Genomic DNA, 17227 nt, shown 5'->3' with positions numbered 1-17227 from the left:
TGCATCGGCGACGATGGAGGCGTGGAGGACTAGGGGGGGGGGCGTGGTGTGGCGGCGGCGACAGCGGCAGCGGCAGCGGCAGCGGCAGCGCAGGCGGCGGCAGCGCCGGCGGCGGCGGCGGCGGTGGCGCCGGCGGCGGCGGCAGCGGCAGCGCCGGCGGCGGCGGCGGCGGCGGCGGCGGCGGCGGCGGCGGCGGCAGCGCCGGCGGCGGCGGCGGCGGCGGCGGCGGCGTCGGTGGCGGTCGCGGCGTGTGGGGACGGAGGGCGTCCTTGAAGGCGGCGTCCAGCGCTATCTGTAGGTAGTTCTGGAACATCTGCCTGTAGTTGTTTTTCCGCTTGGCTCGCTTGTGTTCCTCCCAGAGATCGGTGAGGAACTGCACTCCGTCCGTTTGTTTTTTTGCGATTATGGCGTGCGCTGTCATCGCGAACGTCCACATGGTCGCGACGCGTTTGGGTCTTGGGAAACATTTTGCAGCCGGGATCGTGAGGGCTGTGGCTTCTATAGTTCGGTGGTCCGCCCTGTTCATGAGTGCCACCATTTTCCTGCATGTCTCCCATATCGCCTGACTTGTCGGACATGTGAAGCGGTGTTCCACGGTGTCGATCTCGTTGCACGCTTCGCAGTGCGGCGACTCGCGCATGCCGATGCGCGCTAGCCGCTCGTTCGTCGGTATCTTGTTGTGTACGACTTTGTACCACGTGTCTCTAGCTTCCGGAGGTATGGCTTTCTCGGAGAGATTCTTCCAGACTTGTGGCCAGTCGTGGTCTGGAAGATTCGTCTCTGTTCTGCTTCTTCCTTGTCTGCCTCTCAGTGCGCGATAGATTTTCGCTGCAGTTCTCATCTCCTTCACTGCTAGAGTGGATGTGATGTAGCTACTGTCAATTATTATTAGCTTCAAGTAGCGCATCTTGTAGGGTATTCTACTGACGTCTACCGGCGCTTCCCCGGAATCGGGTCTGTGTTCTTTCAGTAGAGACGACGTGGTACAGTCTACACTTCTGTCCTCCATTTGTAGAGCTCGATGGAGCAACAGTGCCGCGCATTTCGTCGTGACGTCTATCAGGCCCAGCCCCCCTTCTTCTCTAGGGAGAGTGCTGGTGGCTTGCGACACTTTGAGAACTTCCCGCCTCCACAGCAGGTAGTATACAGCGCTTCTTATAGACTTCCCTATTTCTATTGGTACGTTTATGACTTGGGCCATGTACCAAGCCTTCGCCAAGATCGTTTCGTTGATCAGCTGCGTTTTCTGGTCCAACGTTAGGTGTCTGTTGGCGTGGGTCCTGACGAGCCCTCTGGTGGTGTTCAGGATGTTCCGCCAGTTCTCTGCGGCCATTTTGAGTGGACAAGCCTGCAGCTGAACACCTAGGACTTTATATTTGTCGGTCACCTGGTACCATGGTCTGGCCTCTCTCAGTTTCCCGTTCCCTATCGGGAGCAGCACTGTTTTGTTAGGGTTGATTTTCGCCCCAGATGCCTTTCCAAAGGATTCAATTATTGGGAGGACGCTGTCAATGTCCTCCTTTCCGTCCGCAAAAATGCTCAAGTCATCGGCATATGCCATACACGTTACTTTAACGTCCTGTAACTTGTAGCCGTTGATGGTGGCGGCGAGCTTCCTGAGGACTGGGTCGAGGGCTACCGTGAATAGTGCCATCGACAGTGGGCACCCTTGCCTCACAGATTTCCCCAGTTTTATCGGCTTAGATGTCCAGCCATTTACAGTGACTCTTGACGTGGCATTTGTTAACATGTTTTTGATGACTTGAGCAAATTCGGAGCCAAATCCTAGTCTTGCCAAGGTCTTCAGCAGGTACCGGTGACCGATCCTGTCCAATGCCTTTTGGAAGTCTATAGAGATGATCGCTGCAGTCGCTCTGTTGGATGCGGCGTGGGCTATAACGTCTCTGTACGTGCAGACGGCGTCGAAGATGTTTCTGCCTAACACTGCACATGTCTGCCATGGGCTGATTGCTTTTTTGAGGGCGAGCTTCATATTTTCCGCGACGCATTTTGCTACTAGCTTGTAGTCCGCATTTAGGAGGGTAATTGGGCGGAAGTCTGTTAACGTTTTTGGCGCCTTATTTTTCGGTATCAGAGTGATGGTCCCTTCCAGGAACGGAGGTGGTATCTCCTTCCCGTCCAGAATTTCGTTGACAATTGCTGTTATTATTCCACCTACTTTGTCCCAGCAGGTGGCGTAGAATTCTGACGGTAATCCGTCCGCTCCTGGAGCTTTGCCGTTGGCGCAGGTGTTGAGGACGGCTCTGACTTCATCCTCAGACACGGCCTCCGTCAGCAAGGCGCGATCGGTGTCGTTCAGCCGTCTGCGCGTTTCTTGTAGTATTCTTGCTGTTTCTGCGTCATCTGGTACCTCTCCCTTGAAGAGTTCAGAGAAGTGTTCTTCAATGTGACGCATCATGTCCCTCCTAGTTGTTATTTTGCGGCCAGCTGCGTCGCTAAGCTCCCTTACAGTTCTGTTTTGTGCCCTCTCCCTCTCTCTATGCAGGTGGTGCAGTGTGGCAGTTTCATTTTCAGTGGCGCCGTGAGTCTGGCTGCGGACAACGACGCCTTTCATTTGTTGGCGCCTGATATTCAGTAGTCGCGCCTTTATACCTCTAACTCGCGTGAGAAGCAGGTCGTCGTCTGGAGGACAGTTAAGCGCGTCCTTCAGACACTGCGTGTAAAAGTCTGCCATGCTCTTCCTCCAGAAAGCCTTTTCCGCACTGTGCCTTATCAGCGTCTTCCTTATGTGTGGTTTCCCAGATGCGACCCACCATTGGGTGGTGGAAGGATATTGTTGTCGCGTCTGTAGACTTTCTTCTAGTGTGAGCGCTATCTCCTGCTGTAGTTTGGCGTCACTTAGATGCTCTGTGTTAAGTTTCCACGCTGATCTTCCTCCTGATATTTTATTCGTTGGCAGCTGGAGCTTGCAAATGTAGGCACAGTGGTCGGAGAAGATCACAGGGCAGACTTCCACACGTGATACAGAGGCGGCCAACTCTCTGGTCACATAAATCCTGTCAAGCCTGCTTCTTCCGCGGTTGTGGAAGTACGTGAATTCTGTTGTGTTGGGGTATAATAGACGCCAAGAGTCGCGTAGATTCAGTTTTCTTAAGAGTTCCTGCAGCTCCATGCACAGATTAGGTACCGGGACTTGATCTTCCGGAGCAGACACGCAGTTGAAATCGCCTCCCAGCACAACATTGCTGTTGTTGCGTGGAAGGAGTGCACAAATATCTTCATTGAAGAACTGGCATCTGGCCCTCTTGTTTTCTGTGCCTGACGGCGCATAGATGTTTACAAAGTAAGTCCCAGCTATTTTGATTGCTATTCCACGGCCGTCAGTCAGGGTCTTGATGTCCTCTGTGTCGATTCCATTCCTCACCATTACAGCAGTGCCAGTTCTCGTTTCTGCGTCAATGTTCGTGAAGACGTCGAATCCCGGTACTTGTTCCAAGTCCGTGGTGACGACTTCTTGTAATATCGCTACATCGGCAGCTCGGTGCTGCAGGAACTCCGTGAGGGCGTCTATCTTTACAACCGAATTCATTTTATTGACATTACACGTGATGACGTTATAGCCAGAGCGTTCCTGCATTTAAGCGCTATGTGGAGGCGGGAGTTGAACTTGCTGTGGGCGGTCCGGCCGTAGGACTAGGTCCTCCGGTTCGGTGGCTTGTTTCCGCGCATTTTCGGGCGAGATGTCCGACGCTTCCCCGTCGGAGGTCTCCATCCTCTCGTCGTTTGAGCTGTTGCTGCGGCTTCGCCGCCTGTTACGCCGCCTTTTGGCTTTGGACGCCGGTTGCGGCTGCTCGTTAGACTCCTTCGGTTCGTCGTCGGACTCCTTCAAGATGCGGGCGAGTTTGGTCACCTGCTTCTTGATGGCGATCTCGCGCGCCTCGGTGTACGAGGTGGGCGTGGCCTCTGCGCTGGGCCCGGCCTGCTGGCTGCCGTGAATGACAGCCTCAGCTGACGGCTGGGCGGGCGCGGCGGCGTGCGTGACCTTCAGCCGCCGGGCGGCGGGGGAGGGGGCGGCCGCCGGCTCGGCCTCCATTGTGGTCTCGTTGTCCGAGTCGGGGCTCAGGTGCCGCTTCTCCCCTGCGCTGACCGCGGCGGCAGCCGCTGGGGCCGGTGTTGCCGACTGGGCGGCCTCGGCTGGCGCGGCAGCCACCGCTGCTTCCGCTACGGCAGGCACGTCGTTGGCTCTGGCCCGACAAAATTCCGGCGTAACTAGCCGCCTGCTCCGCTGCGTTGTCCGCGTTTTCGCGCGGCAGCTGAGCCACTCTTTTATTTTTGGGGCAGCTGCTCCTCATGTGTTCAGTCGAACTGCAGATGGAGCACGTCGGTGGTTGTCCGCTATATTGGACAACACCTCTGTGTCCTCCTATTACAATAAACGACGGCACGTGTTTTCGTAGGACCATCCTGACGGACCTAACACCAGAGTCCACCTTATACCGGTGCCCGGTCCCCCAGAAGTCTCTCGTTACAGAGAGAACCTCACCGTACAGCTTGAAGTAGCGTGCAACTTCCTCGTTTGGCACCTCGAATGGGAGGTTATACACCTTTATGTTCCTCACGCCGTGTCCGGCGTACGTGATTTTTACATCGCTGACGCGGCCATCTCTGTGTTTAAATTTTCTCACACCACCGCTTACGTTCACAAGCGTCTCGCATCTCACGTCCGTTTTCAACTTCAGAAAGAGGCTAAGCAGCGTGAAATCAAGCTGCAACCCCTCTAATTCGTCCTCCTGAATTTTAAGTTCGTGAAACATCCATTCCTCGATATCAAACGAGGACGGCCGTTCGTGTTCACGATCAAACGCGCACTGAATCGTCGTATTTGAGCGATTGAACGTTGTCATTTTTTCGTAGGGCACTCACCAAATCGTTGAAACACGAAACACGTTCGCCTACGGCGAAACGGCTACGGCTGGCGCGGCGCGGGAGCCGGCAGGCGGCGGGCGCGGGCGCGGCGCGGTAGGATGTCGGGCAGCGACGGCTCGGCGGCCGGTAATCCTCGGCTACCTGGAACGCACAATAGCGAGCGGCACACGTGTTGCCAGGCGGGCAGCCAGCCAGCCAGCCAAGTACCCGGTGTTCCCAGGCGGTCACCCATCCAAGTACTAACCGGGCCCGATGTTGCTTAACTTCGGTGATCGGACGAGAACCGGTGTATTCAACATGGTATGGCCGTTGGCGTCCTTATACTGTAGCCGCACCACACAAGAAGCGTTCGCCTCTTCTCCCAACACACGCAATCGCTGCTTTCCGTGGCACATTTGACGCAAAGCACGTCTATCCACCTCGAAGGTGGCGCGGAGTGCGCGCTCGCCTCGGCGTCTCAGAGGCGACTGCCGAACGTGGGTGAGACGCACAACACAGCTGCTCGGTGCACCGCCTGTCATTCGTTTGGTGCGTGTGGCCTCCGACACTCGCTGGCGACGCATCTTGTTCCTGTTATCCGGCGCGGAGCTTGTGCGCGGCCGGCCGGGCGGCGGGGGGGACTGCGCGGGGTGTTGCAGTGTCCTGCTGGAGCGACGGAGGCTTTCAAACCTGGCTGACACACGCCGCGCTTCCAGACATTTGCGTAATTTGCGCGGTGCATTGGCGCCTGTCCTCCCCTTCCGTCTCGACTTGTCCCGACTTTGCTCGCTGCCGCTCGGGTCGCGGTCCATATGACAGCACAAGCGCGAGAAACGTCTGCGGGAGGAGGCGAGACGACAAAAGACGAAATTTATGATTACAAATCGAATTTGGAGCTGTACGCCGCTGCAGAACGATAGGCGCTAACGTATTTCGGAGCACACCGCCCGATTCGTACTGTTTTGTCGTTTTCAAAGACTTCCTGGCAAACTTGGTTGGCACATTCTCCTTCAAACTGAGTTAATTACTGCAGTTTCGTACCTTACGGCCGTTTAAAATGCCTAAGGAAGTCCCTTTGTCACGACAGAAAGGTGGTATGGAAAGAGGGCTGGCAGGAGTAGCGACTAAAAAGCGAAAAATGAAGACAGCCAGAGTTCCCAGGCGCTCACCCATCTGAGTACTAACGTTGTTGCTTCACTTCTGTGATCGGACGAGAACGGAAGATTTTTTTTTTATTTACTTTGTGGAATTTAGCACTGCTACAAAACAGTAGGCCCTGACTTGTTTCAGAACTCATCTGTCGATTCGTAGTGTGTTGTTCTTTCCGAGGCGTTCTAGCACTCTTCTTTCGCGCATTCTTGCTCAAACTGAGTTCATTACTGTAATTTCGTATCTGACGTTTGATACAGTAGTTTAAAATACTTGTGGAAGCATCTTCGTCGACACCTGAAAGTTAGTATGAAAAGAGGGCTGGCAGGTGTAGCGACGTAAAAATGAAAAAATGAGATAGAGCCAACAGCACCCGGTGTTCCCAGGCGGTCACCCATCCAAGTACTAACCGGGCCCGATGTTGCTTAACTTCGGTGATCGGACGAGAACCGGTGTATTCAACATGGTATGGCCGTTGGCGTCCTTATACTGTAGCCGCACCACACAAGAAGCGTTCGCCTCTTCTCCCAACACACGCAATCGCTGCTTTCCGTGGCACATTTGACGCAAAGCACGTCTATCCACCTCGAAGGTGGCGCGGAGTGCGCGCTCGCCTCGGCGTCTCAGAGGCGACTGCCGAACGTGGGTGAGACGCACAACACAGCTGCTCGGTGCACCGCCTGTCATTCGTTTGGTGCGTGTGGCCTCCGACACTCGCTGGCGACGCATCTTGTTCCTGTTATCCGGCGCGGAGCTTGTGCGCGGCCGGCCGGGCGGCGGGGGGGACTGCGCGGGGTGTTGCAGTGTCCTGCTGGAGCGACGGAGGCTTTCAAACCTGGCTGACACACGCCGCGCTTCCAGACATTTGCGTAATTTGCGCGGTGCATTGGCGCCTGTCCCCCCCTTCCGTCTCGACTTGTCCCGACTTTGCTCGCTGCCGCTCGGTTCGCGGTCCGTATGACAGCACAAGCGCGAGAAACGTCTGCGGGAGGAGGCGAGACGACAAAAGACGAAATTTATGATTACAAATCGAATTTGGAGCTGTACGCCGCTGCAGAACGATAGGCGCTAACGTATTTCGGAGCACACCGCCCGATTCGTACTGTTTTGTCGTTTTCAAAGACTTCCTGGCAAACTTGGTTGGCACATTCTCCTTCAAACTGAGTTAATTACTGCAGTTTCGTACCTTACGGCCGTTTAAAATGCCTAAGGAAGTCCCTTTGTCACGACAGAAAGGTGGTATGGAAAGAGGGCTGGCAGGAGTAGCGACTAAAAAGCGAAAAATGAAGACAGCCAGAGTTCCCAGGCGCTCACCCATCTGAGTACTAACGTTGTTGCTTCACTTCTGTGATCGGACGAGAACGGAAGATTTTTTCTTTATTTACTTTGTGGAATTTAGCACTGCTACAAAACAGTAGGCCCTGACTTGTTTCAGAACTCATCTGTCGATTCGTAGTGTGTTGTTCTTTCCGAGGCGTTCTAGCACTCTTCTTTCGCGCATTCTTGCTCAAACTGAGTTCATTACTGTAATTTCGTATCTGACGTTTGATACAGTAGTTTAAAATACTTGTGGAAGCATCTTCGTCGACACCTGAAAGTTAGTATGAAAAGAGGGCTGGCAGGTGTAGCGACGTAAAAATGAAAAAATGAGATAGAGCCAACAGCACCTTTTTTTTTTTTTTCAGCACGTTTTTTTTTTTTTAATAACGGGCCTCCCATCTCCCCTTATAGCCCGGCCGTGTCGCTCTCCACAAAATGCCTTCTATTGGCGAGCTTCATGAGCTATAAAGGTGCTGTTGACTCCATGTCCCACGACGAACGGACGAAAAAATCAGTATCCCCCGTTGGTGTCCTTAAAACGGTCGACGTCCGTCGGGAAAAAGCGGCAAGAGCAAAAAAAATCCATAAGCCAGCAATCTTCTGCATGGATACAATGACTCCGCCAGGGAAACAAAATCCAGTAGAAAAAAACCACGTCCTTAGTGTCACTATTACCGGGAAAGTTCCACACCAGTAAAACTGAGGGGTAAAGTCCATCAGGTGGACAAGTGAAACGAAAAGGAAAAAAAACAAAAAAATGAAAGTCACTGCGTGGTAACACTAGTGAAAAATTAAAAATATCACTGCCGCCACATGGGAGACCTACAGGAGAAAACCAGTGCTCTTAAATAAAAGTGCCGATGTCCACAGCATAAAAATCAGAAACAAGAAAAAGGTAAACTGTACCGGAAATAAAAAAATACACAAATAAGAAAAAAAAGAGTTCCTCCGAGTACACGTATTTCCATAAATGTTCGTTCCTTGAAAAACACAGCTTGAGCGGTCAAAATAGAATAGTATACCAAATCGTCATAAACATGTTAAGCATCCACCGACATCCGGGAAAAGGCATGAGCAAGTGCAACCTTCAAAAAATTTGCAAAAGTAGCACGATAGCCAGGCAAAGCTTCAGTTTGTTCATGCTGAGTCCATAAATAGGTGAGAAAGTCCAATTCAGTAGTTAGTTTCAGGTTAAACATCGCAAAAACGGTATGACCCAGGAGCCACACCGTAGCATTCTTCTTAGTATTCGGGTAGGCGACGCATTGAGGAATTAAAGCATCGGTCGGCAAGACTGAACGCGTATCCACTCGATTGATGAGGCGAATCATATCTCTGGTGGCATCCCAAACACTGCAAAAATGTCCACACACGAAACGGTGTTCAAGAGTATCTTCCGCATCACACAATTCGCAAGCTCCAGACGAGATGAGGTTGATAGAATGGAGCTTCGCATTCGTAGGGAAGGTACGATGCACAACCTTGTACCACACGGCGTGTACAGAGGGAGGAAGAACACGGCTGGCAAGATTTTTCCATACCGTGACCCAATTATACCACGGTAGCCGATACTCCCACTTACAACGCACAGGTGATCCACGGAAAGCAGAAACGACGTCGCAGACTCGAAGGCTGGGAACGTCACAGAGCGCGAGGTAGCTGTTGTCCATATAGTAGCGACGCACATAATTAAGAAAAAAGGGAATGTGCGAGACATTCACCGGCGCCTCCACTGATAGAGGACGATACATACTAAAGACCGCCGCAGTGGTTCCGTTCGGGGCCCTCTCCATAACAACGGTGGTCCGTTTCCAAAGGAGAGCAGAGCACTTCGCGCGAAGATCTACTAGACCCAAACCACCATCTGTCGGGCTGAGAGTACAGGTGTCATACGAGACTTTAAAAATGTCACCTCGCCATAAAAACCAATACACCGCCTGCTTGAGGGCACGTTCCAACTGCCGAGGCAGTGGAAGGACCTGCGCGAGGTACCACACCCTGGCCAGAATGTTAGTATTGATCAAGGCGACCTTGTCACGAAGCGCCAACGTGCGAGCCGCATAGATCTTGGCAACGGCGCGCACCTTATGCAGCGTGGACCGCCAATTGAGCGCTTCCATCCGTTGTGGATGAGAAGAAAACAGCACGCCCAGGACTTTGTGCTGTTCGCGGACACAGAACCAGCTCCGCTGTATGGACCGTGCGCGGGGTGTAAGAGGCAAACAAACAGTCTTAGCTGGGTTGACAACGGCACCTGTGGCTTTTTCAAAGCGTTGCAGTGCGCCATATAAAGTGTCAACGTCATCAGAATGGCCAAGAAAAACACCAAGATCGTCGGCGTATGCCTTGCAAATGAGTCGGTGCGTCCCTATCTGAATGCCGCGGCAGTCGCGGCCGATAATTCGCAGCAACGGATCTAAAGCTACAGAAAAAAGGGCCATTGAAAGGGGACACCCCTGCCGCACCGAGCGCCCAACACGGAAAGCTGGCGTCAAGTGGCCATTGACACCAACACGTGACGTCGCATTCTGTAAAAGATGCTTTACCACAGTCGTAAACTTAAAACCGAAGCCCATCCGCACAAGAACCTGGCGGAGGTACACATGGCTAATGCGGTCGAAAGCATTTTTAAAATCAATTAAGAAGATGGCAGCTGTCGGCAGCCTCGCACTTTTAACAAAACCGATACAGTCGCGATAGGCGAGGACGGCATCAAAAATGTTTCGACCCTGCACAGCACATGATTGACTATCACTGAGGACCGACGGTAAAACAACTTAAAGGCGTTGAGCCACGCAGCGCGTCACAATCTTAAAGTCGGCGTTCAGTAAAGTGATCGGCCGAACAGCGTCAATGCAGGGCGTCGCAGTCGATTTGGGAACCAATGTCACGACCCCCTCCTCAAACGCAGCAGGGATAACAGCACCATCCCGAATTTCATTTAAAAGGGCCACAAAAACATCACAAAAAAGATCATAAAATTTCAGATAAAATTCAGCAGGAATGCCGTCGGGACCAGGCGATTTACTTTTAGGGCTTCGTCGGATAGCATCGTACAGGTCGTCAGGTACATAAGCAGCATTCAAATGCATCCTATCCGTACGAGTTAAAACATGAGGTATAACTTGTAAAAAATCCCGCAACGCATTACAGTCAACATCCAGCGCACGGAAAAGGGAACTAAAATGAGTAAAAACATCCCGCTCAATGTCGGACTGGACAGTAGTCCGTCTACCGTCGCACTGTTTCCAGGTACCGATGTGCAGACGGGCGCGCCGCCTCCGTTCCCTGTTCAGATGATAAAGCGACAAAGGTTCGCCATCCACCACCCCCGCAGGCTGGCTGCGGACGACGACACCGTCACTAACAGCACGCAAATCAGCGAGAAGCTTACGCTGGAATTGCTTAAAAGCGGGCAGCAAGGCAGGCTGTGACGTCACGCGCAGCGCGAGGTCTTGCAAACACGCCTGATGGAAGCGGGCGGTAGCACGACGCCAACGAGCCGCCTCGCGGCTAAAATCCATCAAAAACCGCCTGATCACCGGCTTGGCCTCCCCGACCCACCACTCCAGCACACTACAGTCACCTCGCTTAGCCCCGAGCAATTTCTGCCACAGATTGGTAAAACACGTCACAAAATGGTCGTCATTCAATAATGCACAATTAAATTTCCACAAATTCTTTCGTCTGGGAACACAAAATCTAGGCAATAAAAGCTGACAAAGATAACCGGAATGATCAGAAAACAGTACGGGAAACACTTCCGTGCGGCAAATACGGGCAGAAAGCGGGGCAGAAACGTAAATTCTGTCCAAGCGGCTGTGCCCCGTGGGATAAAAATGAGTAAAATGCGTAACATCAGGGTTTAAAACACGCCACGTATCAACGAGCTGAAAACTGCGAATCAAGTCGCCGAGCTCGCGACAAATGTTAGGACGAGGCACCTGATCAACAGCATCTAAAACGCAATTAAAATCGCCGCCTACAACTAAAGCATCCACATTCCGGTGTAACAGCGCACACAATTCTTGCCCATAAAAAACAGCCCTCGCCGGCTTGTCGTTCCCAGACGGAGCATAAACGTTAACAAATACAACGCCCAGTATAGTGCAACTAACGGCACGACCATTAGGTAAAATAGCAACATTTGAAATAGCGAGGTCAGAACGCACTAAAATGGCAGTTCCTGTACTGTGATCCGGTAAAACATTGTCAATAACAGTAAAGTCACTAAAATCGTGTAAAAAGACAAGGGCATCACGCGTCACCTCTTGTAAAAACACAACATGGCAGTGGTGATCACGTAAAAAGTCCTTAAAAGCCAGTATCTTACACGGGTGACTCAATTTGTTAACATTAATGGTGACAACATTCCACTGGCTAAAATCGTAAGTCATAGACTCACACAATTAAAAGACACACACAAAAGTAAAACACACATAAAACACGGGATGTGCAGCTGCGCGACAGAGGAGGGGGCACACAGGACACACACTACGTCTCCCCACCCCCCACAACATCCTCCGCCCACTCCGAAGGCGCGAAGGGGGAGAGGGGCGGCTGGGTGGCAGTAGCCGTCACGCCAGAAGCGACCGACACAGAATCCTTAACGGACATCTCCACGTCGGAAGAAGGCACCGGCACGCGGTCGTGAATAGATGGACCAGCGCGACGACGGTGTACATCCTCAGCCTTCCGTTTAGTCGACAGAGATGCTGCGGTCACAGCCGAGACTGTGTCGGGCGCTAAAACAGGCACGTCTACAGAGGCGGGTTGACTTAACACAGTCCGCAGATGGCGAACAGCAACGTCACGTTGCTGCGCTGCAACACTCAGATCAGCTGACTGTGCGTGGCGAGAGGAGGCACGCTGCTGTTGTTGTTGTTGTTGTTTGCGCGGCGGCTGACGCCCGGAGCCGGCAGCCTGAGGCGGCCGTAGCTCCACGTCGAGGTCGCGCCGCGCGGCGCGGCGTTGCGACGCCCAAGAAGAGGCGGGGGGGCGCCCTACTGGGGACGGACTACGGTCACCTCGCGTTAAACCCCTGTCGTAGGAAGGGGAGCTACTGGCACTGCGGAAGCGTTGCCTACTGGAACTTCGAGAACGAGCTTCATCCCGCTGTGGTTTTGGTTCCACAAAAACATCGCTCGATTCCGCAACAGGAAGAGGCTCAGAAACGTCAGAGGGTGCAACGACGGGTGCAGGCACAGAAGGAGAGGGCTCCGCCTGCGACACAGTAGGTGCAACAGAGTCCGAATTAGGGCGCGAAACAACATCGGTTACCGACTGCGGCACGGAGTCAGAGACTGTCTCCGACACAACAGCACCCCCAACCGATTGAACAACAGCAGGCACGTTTTCCGAAACCGTGGACAAAGATTCCTGTCCGGTAGTCGCAACAGCAGAGACACTATGATCAGCAGACACATCCATCGCTTCCGCGGCGGCAGCAAGATTAACATCTGCCGCACGCCGCGCGGGCGCGGGGGGGGGCGGAACCCAAGACCGTTGCGGCGACGGAAGCAAAACTAACTCCTGGCAAATCGGCCTCAAGTGGTAGCTGAACAGGCCGTTTTCGCTTCGGACAATCCTGCCTATAATGTCCAACACCATTACAAAAGGAGCAAGTTTGTGGCTGGCCACTGTACGTAACAAACGCACGGTGACCGTTGACCAAAATAAAAGACGGAATATGCTGCCTAACCACCATCTTAACACTGCGCACACCGTTCTCGACTTGAAATATATACGCAGACGACCATTTCTCCTTCACGACAGATAAAACAGTGCCATATGGCCGCAAGTGACGAGAAATAGTGTCATTACGTATTTCAAACGGAAGGTTAAATATCCGTATATGTCGAAGACCAAAACCAGCGTGAGACACAGTGACATTACTAATATTTCCGTTAAGGTGTCGAAATTTGCGAACACCGTCATTAACAGAAACTACAGCATCACACAGATCGGAAGATTTGAGTTTTAAGAACACAGAATTTAAGAACGTATCGAACTGAATACCGAGTACGTCATTAGTAGACAACAACAAATCCTCAATTAACCAACGATGGATCTCAAAAGCCGAGGGTTTCTCGACGGAACGTTCAAATTCACACTGAACATTGTTCTGTCGCTCTTCACTATCATCGTAAAGAATATCCATTACTTACAGTTCAGTAGAAAGAAAGCCACGTGGCAAAGTAAGCAGACGACACGCGAGGCGCCGCCGGCCAAGTCGCACAAGGAAAACACTGCTCGCTCGGCACCGAGGTGTTGCCAGGCGGGCAGCCATCCAAGTACTAACCGGGCCCGATGTTGCTTAACTTCGGTGATCGGACGAGAACCGGTGTATTCAACATGGTATGGCCGTTGGCGTACTTATACTGTAGCCGCACCACACAAGAAGCGTTCGCCTCTTCTCCCAACACACGCAATCGCTGCTTTCCGTGGCACATTTGACGCAAAGCACGTCTATCCACCTCGAAGGTGGCGCGGAGTGCGCGCTCGCCTCGGCGTCTCAGAGGCGACTGCCGAACGTGGGTGAGACGCACAACACAGCTGCTCGGTGCACCGCCTGTCATTCGTTTGGTGCGTGTGGCCTCCGACACTCGCTGGCGACGCATCTTGTTCCTGTTATCCGGCGCGGAGCTTGTGCGCGGCCGGCCGGGGGGGACTGCGCGGGGTGTTGCAGTGTCCTGCTGGAGCGACGGAGGCTTTCAAACCTGGCTGACACACGCCGCGCTTCCAGACATTTGCGTAATTTGCGCGGTGCATTGGCGCCTGTCCCCCCCTTCCGTCTCGACTTGTCCCGACTTTGCTCGCTGCCGCTCGGGTCGCGGTCCATATGACAGCACAAGCGCGAGAAACGTCTGCGGGAGGAGGCGAGACGACAAAAGACGAAATTTATGATTACAAATCGAATTTGGAGCTGTACGCCGCTGCAGAACGATAGGCGCTAACGTATTTCGGAGCACACCGCCCGATTCGTACTGTTTTGTCGTTTTCAAAGACTTCCTGGCAAACTTGGTTGGCACATTCTCCTTCAAACTGAGTTAATTACTGCAGTTTCGTACCTTACGGCCGTTTAAAATGCCTAAGGAAGTCCCTTTGTCACGACAGAAAGGTGGTATGGAAAGAGGGCTGGCAGGAGTAGCGACTAAAAAGCGAAAAATGAAGACAGCCAGAGTTCCCAGGCGCTCACCCATCTGAGTACTAACGTTGTTGCTTCACTTCTGTGATCGGACGAGAACGGAAGATTTTTTTTTTATTTACTTTGTGGAATTTAGCACTGCTACAAAACAGTAGGCCCTGACTTGTTTCAGAACTCATCTGTCGATTCGTAGTGTGTTGTTCTTTCCGAGGCGTTCTAGCACTCTTCTTTCGCGCATTCTTGCTCAAACTGAGTTCATTACTGTAATTTCGTATCTGACGTTTGATACAGTAGTTTAAAATACTTGTGGAAGCATCTTCGTCGACACCTGAAAGTTAGTATGAAAAGAGGGCTGGCAGGTGTAGCGACGTAAAAATGAAAAAATGAGATAGAGCCAACAGCACCCGGTGTTCCCAGGCGGTCACCCATCCAAGTACTAACCGGGCCCGATGTTGCTTAACTTCGGTGATCGGACGAGAACCGGTGTATTTTTTTTTCTTTTTTTTTTCTTTCTTTTTATTTTTCTTTTTTTTCTTCTTTTATTTTTTCTTTGTTTTTTTTATTTTCATTTTTTTTTTGTTTTTCTTTCTTTCTTTCAAGTTGATTAAACTTGGAACCTCATCCTTTTACTCAGTTACTCTCTTTCTGTAACTTTCTTTATTTTATTTCTTTTTTTTCCCAAAAATGATCTTATGTATAATAGTTTACAGGTCGGCGCATGACAAAAGATAGACAAATAAATGAAGACTGGTTATATTTTCCAGCAGACACTAACTACATATATCTAAACTTATTTTTGAGATAACTGCATGTATGACGCAAGAAGGAGATCAGTGTAAGTATCATCAAAACTCAATTGCAAAACTGAAAGACAATTGATGCAAATAAGATGGCCTCGGACACATCTTATAGTTGTTTCGCATACGCGTGATGCAATGCAGATGATAAGAAATTGGCAAAATGTTCTTTGTGTTTATTACTATTTTTGATCTTAGAATATTGGTCCCAAATATGAGTCAAAAAGGTGAGTGCATCGTGAATTTGCCGGTCGATAAGGGCGTAGGCAGTGTGGCCCAACAACCACACAGCAGTATTGTGTTTTGCACGTGGGAAGTATTTAAAATCCGGTACAATGACACTATCAACTGAGACGTGCGCCGGCGTAGTTCGCGTGATGAGAGCCACCATTAACTGGCAAGTCCTCCACACGTCGGAAACAGCTTGACATTGCAGGCGGTGTTCTCTGGTGTCAAGCACGCCACACCTGCCACAGTTGGGGGAGGCGAGAAGCTGAATGTCGGCTAAACGCTGATTGGTGGGCAGTGTGTTGTTGACTAGTTTGTACCACAACGCAGACACATCGGACGGCAGAAGACTGCTATTGACATTTGACCACACTTGCTTCCAGTTTACGGTAGGTAAGCGGACTTCCAATTTACTAATGGGAGGTTGTCCCATCAATTCAATATAGAGCTGCCGTGCAGTCCTGTGTGGATCTGTGGCCGTACGGAGGACGTAGCTTCTATTTAGGATATACTCTCGTACAAAGGACATACGGTAAGGGATGTTGGCCACCGATACTGGGGCGCTTTCAGATTCTGGCCGATAGATTTCCAGCAGGGATGCTGTCGATCCATCGGGAAAGCCGGCCTGCATTTCAGCGGTGCGGTTGACGAGCAACGCTGCACATTTGCGACTGAAGTCTACTAGCCCGAGTCCTCCACGTGACGGGTCTAAGACACAAACTGTTGCTCGCACTTTAAAAATTTCGTGACGCCAGAGTAACCAGTATACTGCTTGAGATATAGCGCGTCCTATTTGTTTCGGCACGCTAAGCAACTGAGCCATATACCACGCCTTAGTGAGGATAAAGGAATTGATTAGCTTGACTTTCTGGTGCAAGTTAAGGTGCCGGGTTGCGTGGCTTTTGCAGAGGCCCTTAATGGAGTTGAGAATTCTTCTCCAATTTCGTGCTTGCATACGCTGCGGGCACGCGGTTATGTCTAGACCCAATACTTGGTGGTCTCTCACGACTCTGTACCATGGGCGGACAATATCGGTGGCTAGCAGACCCAGTGGGAGAAGAACAGTTTTAAAAGTATTTATCGCTGCTCCAGACGCACATTCATACTGGTGAAGGGAGGCGCGTATCGAGTCTATGTCTGCTGTGTGGTCAAGGAAAGCGCCTACGTCATCTGCGTATGCCACACATTTAATGGAAGCATTGTGTATCTGTACTCCTTTTGACGTTGTAACCTCCCCACAAAAATTTTTAAAAGAAAATGACAATATTTAATACAAATGGGAGCCAAGTGTAACCTCCCGTAATGAAATTTACTGACAATGACAATTAAACAAAAATTAGCAATCTGACTCACAAATAAAAAATGAAAAACAATTCAGTGGTAATGAAAATCAGTGGCAGTGAAAATTCAATTAAACCGAAATATCGGTCTTTGGCCCTGTGCATAAATCAGAATTAAACTCTTACCTCATTGTAACTGCTAGTCACATTTCTGCTCTTATTGTTCCGCACTGCTTGGAGGAACTGCATTGCAAATAATAATATTCCTTTTTTTTTTTTTTTTTTTTGTAATTTAACTGAAATTTGTCTTTAAGGGAAGTGGAATGAATTTTTTTTGTAAAATGCTTTGAAATAAAAATTATTATTGGGGCGCTTGTTGGAAATTAATTACAATAAATAAACTTTACATTATCTGATGATTACCTTAATTAGCAATGTAC

The 17227-nt window shown here is 51.1% G+C and overlaps 2 non-coding genes and 1 pseudogene across 2 annotated transcripts; all 3 read right to left on the bottom strand.

Moving 5' to 3' along the window:
- Positions 1–5084: 5084 nt before the first annotated feature.
- LOC126178484 (5S ribosomal RNA) lies at positions 5085–5201 on the bottom strand. Its single transcript, XR_007536380.1, has one exon. It is a non-coding gene; the product is annotated as a 5S ribosomal RNA (ribosomal RNA).
- A 1175-nt stretch (positions 5202–6376) lies between these two features.
- LOC126177551 (5S ribosomal RNA) lies at positions 6377–6495 on the bottom strand. Its single transcript, XR_007535831.1, has one exon. It is a non-coding gene; the product is annotated as a 5S ribosomal RNA (ribosomal RNA).
- A 7093-nt stretch (positions 6496–13588) lies between these two features.
- Positions 13589–13706, bottom strand: LOC126177299 (5S ribosomal RNA; annotated as a pseudogene).
- Between the last annotated feature and the right edge of the window lie 3521 nt (positions 13707–17227).

Source organism: Schistocerca cancellata, chromosome 3 (assembly GCF_023864275.1).
Source record: "Schistocerca cancellata isolate TAMUIC-IGC-003103 chromosome 3, iqSchCanc2.1, whole genome shotgun sequence".
NCBI classification, from domain to species: domain Eukaryota; kingdom Metazoa; phylum Arthropoda; class Insecta; order Orthoptera; family Acrididae; genus Schistocerca; species Schistocerca cancellata.
This window is presented reverse-complemented; position numbering and strand designations above follow the sequence as displayed.